Below are 6,000 nucleotides of genomic sequence, written 5' to 3'. Positions count from 1 at the left end.
TTTTTTTAAAACTGCATTCAACTATTAAGGCTACATGTTGGAAAATGAATTCAGACTGTTTGCCTTGTTCTTGCTGAAGTCGTTAGGTGAAATAATTTCTTGGTGTCAACAGTTTTCTCAGTATGATCCTATGCACTGTCAAGAAAGATAAATCCCACTAAAAAGGTGAATATCCATCTAATCTTAGTTATCCTGTACGACTTGTTCTCTTCGTCTTGAAAGCCTATAACACCAAGAATGCAACTATTTTATAAACTTAGGTTTAATAATATTTATCAAACATTTAAAAATAACAAGAACAGTTCTTCCACTATCTTAAAAGCTAACAGAAATTTATAAATAGAGGATACTTTTCTTAGGGTTAAGGCAAGTCCAAATCAACAGTAAAGATACTTAAAATAAAATTCACAGAAGCCAATACCAAATTCTGGCTTTCTGTTGCCTAATTTAAGTAGCCTGAAAGATACTTCTGGCTCCCTCTGCATAACATGTCATTACATCTATTTAGGGTGCATATCACCAGTTGTGTATCCTCAGGTTTCCACCTACCAGCAAAACACACTTCTTACTGTACTGTGAATCTCTGAATCCGCACAAGCCTACGAATAGATACGTATACTTTCTGGCATATTCTATATGTTTATAAATTGCACCGTAAAAGAAAAAAAGTCTCTGCAGATGTACAAATCTGTTTCTTAATAAAGAAATACCAACCTTAATCTGCAGGGAATGCAGAAATTTTAGATGTGTATAAATACTCATTTTTTTTCCTTGCTTGGATTCTGATCTGCCTATAAGCTTCAATAATCCAGCTGCTACCTAGAATCTCCTGAATATGCTTTTTGTTAAACAATATAATTTTCTAAGTCTCAGAAATAAAAATTAATGAACAACTTCCTCCATCTTTTCCTTAAGATTCTTTCTTTAGAAGAATCCTAAATCCAGTATCTAGAAACCTACTCCTTTCAAACTGAGCTTCTGATCGCATGAAAGCTTTAATCTGCATGGTTCCTCTGCTTATACAAAGAAAATAATGTAATTTAAATGACATTCATAAAATAACTTTAAATTAGGTAATGTTACCCTCCTTGTTCATCCTCATCTTAAGTGACAAGGAAATTTCTCCACCACTGGAAAGAAATATAATTTCATTGGCAAATTACTTCAGTTATGCCCTTCTGTTGTGAAGGTGCTCACAAAAATGTTCAGAGGGCTGAAAAACACATTATTTAATCTCTGTTGGAATTACCTAATATAAAATAATGCACAAAGAACTGGATAAGAAGATGCTAGATTCATCTAAATATTAGCTTTACAACACAGGAAAGGACTAAATAAGTTTTTTTACTTACTACAGAATGTTTAAAGAATTCTTCAGTTGTGAAGACATAAAGAGTGTTGGGTTAAAAAAAAGACATGCACACAAATGTGTGTATACAAATATTTTAGAAAACTATAAGTGAATCAAAAACAAAAAAAAAAAATACTTCTTAGGTATTTTAGGAGTGAAAAATATTTGTGAAGCATGAAAACCTCACTGTGATTATTCACTGTGCTATTTGACATAAAATAGCATAAGACTGTCTTTATTTTTTATTTTTTTTTAATGTAAGCAGTTATTATAGCTTATCCTAGCTGGCTATTTCCAACCAGTTAGCTGACCAATGTTTGTAGTAAACAGCCAGTGGTTCAACTTGAAAAGAGCAATAGCTCTGGAGATAGGAAACCCTTTTCAAATACCTTCATCCTCTTTATAGATCAGAGTAAGGATCCTATGATTAGAATTTTGCAGAGTTATATCCCGAACTGCTATTTTAATTTAAATCATCTACAAAAGATACTTCTTTTGTACTCATCCTGTCTAATAACCAGCAAACTCTCATCATACATTTTTCTTTTACTGTTTTTCATGCATCTATCTCTGCTTCCCTTCTTTTAGCTTCTACAAAGAGCTTTTTAAACAGATACGCTCTCATACTGCTAAGGATATATTTGCATTTTCATTTGCATTTGTTGCAAAAATATGGGGAATACTGGGTTAACTAAAAGACTGTTACTATGCGAGGCATGATTTTTAGTAATATGGCATAGCCAACAACTGTAAAATTTCATCATTCCAAAAACATTTGCCTCTCATTCTCTTATGAATGGTTTCATAGATTATTATTTGGAATTTAGGCAGGTGATATTAATTTCATCTCTGGTGAATAAGATTTTCTGCTATTTAAGCAGTTTGCCTTAAATAACCATCCTCACTTGAAAAGAAAAGATGGAAAATCTTTGGTCTCTTCAAGACTGTTTCTAGCTAAGTTCAGAAGATGAATTTCCACACAAAAAGTCAAATCAACATTTTCTTATTATACTGATTACAAAGATTCTCAGTCCTTCCAAAAAAAAAAAAAAGTATCAAAGTTGTCATATTTTTATAATCAGTGAATATTTTCCATATCAAGTACTTCAACAACTGACAAAATAACAGTTTGCAATATTTAAAATCCAGTTGAAAATACATTCCAATATACAAATGTGCAATTCTAAATATTTAAAATGAGTGAGTTCTTGGCAGCCTTATCTTTTCCACTTATATATTTGCAGTGAACATCACTTCCACTTTAGAATATTACTGTCATATCGTAAGTTAGAATTTATTTATTTATTTATTTATTACTTATTTATTTTTGTAGCAATTTCTTGAAAAATAAGTAAGGAACAAGTAGATCCAGCTTTCTCTTTTTGCTAGTTAGTTCAGCCACAATGACCAAGTCTTTCAGAGAGGATTTTCAGATTATCTGTGTGGGCATACATGTTATTGTGGTTTAACATGAAAGGCAGCTCAGCACCACACAGCTGTTAGCTCACTTCCCCCCTCATTTGGACTAGGGTGAAGTGGCAACAAAACAGAACTTGTGGGTTGAGACAAAAACTATTTACTAGGAAGGAAAACTATGAGTAAAAAAAATAAAAGAGTGATAATAACAGTATATCCACAACACAACCGCTCGCCTCCCATTGACCAATGCCCAGCTAACCATACAACTGTCCACTGATGGATGCACAGCTACAGACACATCTCACTGTCCATCAATCAACATACAACCAATCTCCAGCAGTGGCCCAACCCAACTCCTTGGAGCTTTATGACCTTCTGCATGATGTCATGTGGTTTGGAATAACCCCTTCCCAATTCAGACCAGATATCCTGGCTCTGACCACTATGCCCCCTGGCCACTGTGCCATAATGGTGGTGAACCTTCCCCATTGAGTGGCCTGGGCGTGCACCCATCACTCAGCAAAAATCAAAATACTGGTGTGCTATTCACACTGTCTGCTGAAACCTGGACACGCACACTGAAATAACAAATTTCAAGTCCAACACTTTCAAAAAATACTGTGTGAGCTACCTGCACCAGTAAAAAAACTGCTATCAGAAAGGGATATTCCATTATAGCAAAAGAGAGGGACAGAAAACTTCCTGCGGAATATGATTTAATAGACTCAAAAGATAAAGTGAGTACTCTGTAGTGAATCGTGTAATCTATAACTTTCCAGCAGTACACAAATAACTTCTACAGACTCCTGTGCACGGCAGCAGATTCTGAAGTCCCTGAAAAGCTCAACAAGTCATTGTTATACTATTACCTCAGGACACTTGCCTATACAACCTGCCCCAAGACAATTCTTTAAAGCAGAAAAACAAATGGTTGCCACTTTCTTCTCTTTCACCAGCTCACTGACTATCAATCAAACTACTTGTAGTAACTACTCTTCAACAGTGCGGACATAAAAGCATTAGTAGACTTCAGTACCATAACTGGAAGTAAAGCCTTTTGAAATATACAAGTGGTAAACCCTTTCAAATAGTTTCTCATAGAATATGCATTTTTAAATATTAAGCTCTCACTTGAGACATGCCCTATGAAATATCACAAGGAGTACTTAAAGAAATATGAATCACAGAATCACAGAATCACCCGGGTTGGAAGGGACCTCAAGGATCATGTAGTTCCAACCCCCCTGCCTAGCAGGGCCACCAAACACACACATTCAGATCAGGTTGCCCAGGACCCCGTCGAACCTGGCCTTGAACACGTCCAAGGACGGGGCATCCACAACCTCCCTGGGCAGCCCGTTCCAGGGCCTAACCACTCTCCTTGTAAAGAACTTCCCCCTAACATCCAGCCTAAATCTTCCCTCCTTCAACTTGGATCCATTTCCCCTAGTCCTGCTGTTGTCAGCCCTTCTGAAGAGTTTACTCCCCTCCTGGGTGTAGGTTCCCTTCAGGTATTGATAGGCTGCAATGAGGTCACCCCGCAGCCTTCTCTTCTCCAGGCTGAACAAGCCCAACTCCCTCAGCCTGTCCTCATAGGGGAGGTGCTCCAGCTCCCTGATCATCTTAGTCGCCCTCCTCTGGACCCTTTCCAAAATCTCAATGTCTTTCTTGTACTGAGGGCTCCACACCTGGACCCAGTACTCCAGATGGGGCCTCACAAGAGCCGAGTAGAGAGGGACAATCACCTCCCTGTCCCTGCTGACCACCCCTCTCCTGATGGAGCCCAGGATCCCATTTGCCTTTCGAGCTGCCAGAGCGCACTGCTGGCTCATGTTCAGTCTCTCGTCCATCAGGACCCCCAGGTCCCTCTCTGCCGAGCTGCTCTCAAGGACCACTCCTCCCAGCCTGTACGGGTGCCTGGGGTTCTTCCGGCCCAAATGCAAAACCTTGCACTTTGCCGTGTTGAACCTCATCAGGTTCACCCGAGCCCAGCTTTCCAGCCTGTCGAGGTCCCTCTGAATGGCATCCCTTCCTTCCACCATATCAACCGCACCACTCTGCTTGGTGTCGTCAGCAAACTTGCTGAGGGTGCACTCAATTCCCTCATCGATGTCATTGATAAAGATGTTAAAGAGCACCGGTCCCAAGACAGACCCTTGGGGGACACCACTTGTTACCGGCCTCCACCTGGACATGGAGCCATTGACCACCACCCTCTGTCTGCGGCCTTTCAACCAATTGCTTATCCATCGGGTCGTCCACCCATCAAATCCACTTCCCTCCAATTTGGAGATGAGGATGTGGTGGGGGACCATGTCAAAGGCCTTGCTCAGGTCCAGCTAAATGACATCGGTCGCCTTCCTTTTGTCCACCAATGCCGTCACTCCATCATAGAAGGCCACAAGATTAGTTAGGCATGACCTTCCTTTGGTGAAGCCGTGCTGGCTGTCTCGGATCACATGCTCATTCTTTATGTGATCGAGCATGCTGTCCAGGAGGATCTGTTCCATGATCTTCCCAGGCACGGAGGTGAGACTCACCGACCTGTAGTTCCCCAGGTCCTCCCTGCTCCCCTTCTTGTATATGGGAGTGATGTGACCCTTCCTCCAGTCATCCGGGACCTCACCTGACAGCCACGACTTCTCAAATATGATGGAGAGTGGCTCGGCAACCACCTCAGCCAGCTCCTTCAGGACCCTGGGATGCACGCCATCCGGCCCCATAGACTTTATTAAAAGTCTATATATGAAAGTGATAGCAAAGTCCTTTTTGTTTATTAGGACATTATCCCAGCTCTTACTAGAGTAGGAAAGCTACAATCAAGAGGATCCTTATTAAATAAACTACTGGCAGAATATGAATTTAAGCCTAAACACCAACAATGTCATATTGTCAGCAAACAAAATATATTAGCTGAAAACTGCTACACTTGATTTAAAGTCTTATTGGGCAAAATGAGAAAAGAGGTCACGCTGGACCTTCGAGAATCTGTTCTTACAGAAGTTTTAATTTTATTCACAACCCCTGGGAAGCAAAAATAACGAACTGCCTTGCTCAGAGATGTAAGAGGTGTACCACTCACACACTGACAGCATTACAGTTCACATTACCTCATCTACCTACAGGAAATATTCAGCTGAAATAGCAAAATAATTTGGACTAGACAATATGCTCCTTCACTCACATTAGAATTCTCACTTCAATGGAACTGCTGATCTGAGTAAGTGTTA

This window comes from Centrocercus urophasianus, unplaced genomic scaffold (assembly GCF_019232065.1).
Source record: "Centrocercus urophasianus isolate 14NV4802_14NV808 unplaced genomic scaffold, USGS_Curo_1.0 seq_21, whole genome shotgun sequence".
Taxonomy (NCBI): domain Eukaryota; kingdom Metazoa; phylum Chordata; class Aves; order Galliformes; family Phasianidae; genus Centrocercus; species Centrocercus urophasianus.
The sequence above is the reverse complement of the archived record's forward strand: the minus strand, read 5'-3'. Positions refer to the sequence as shown.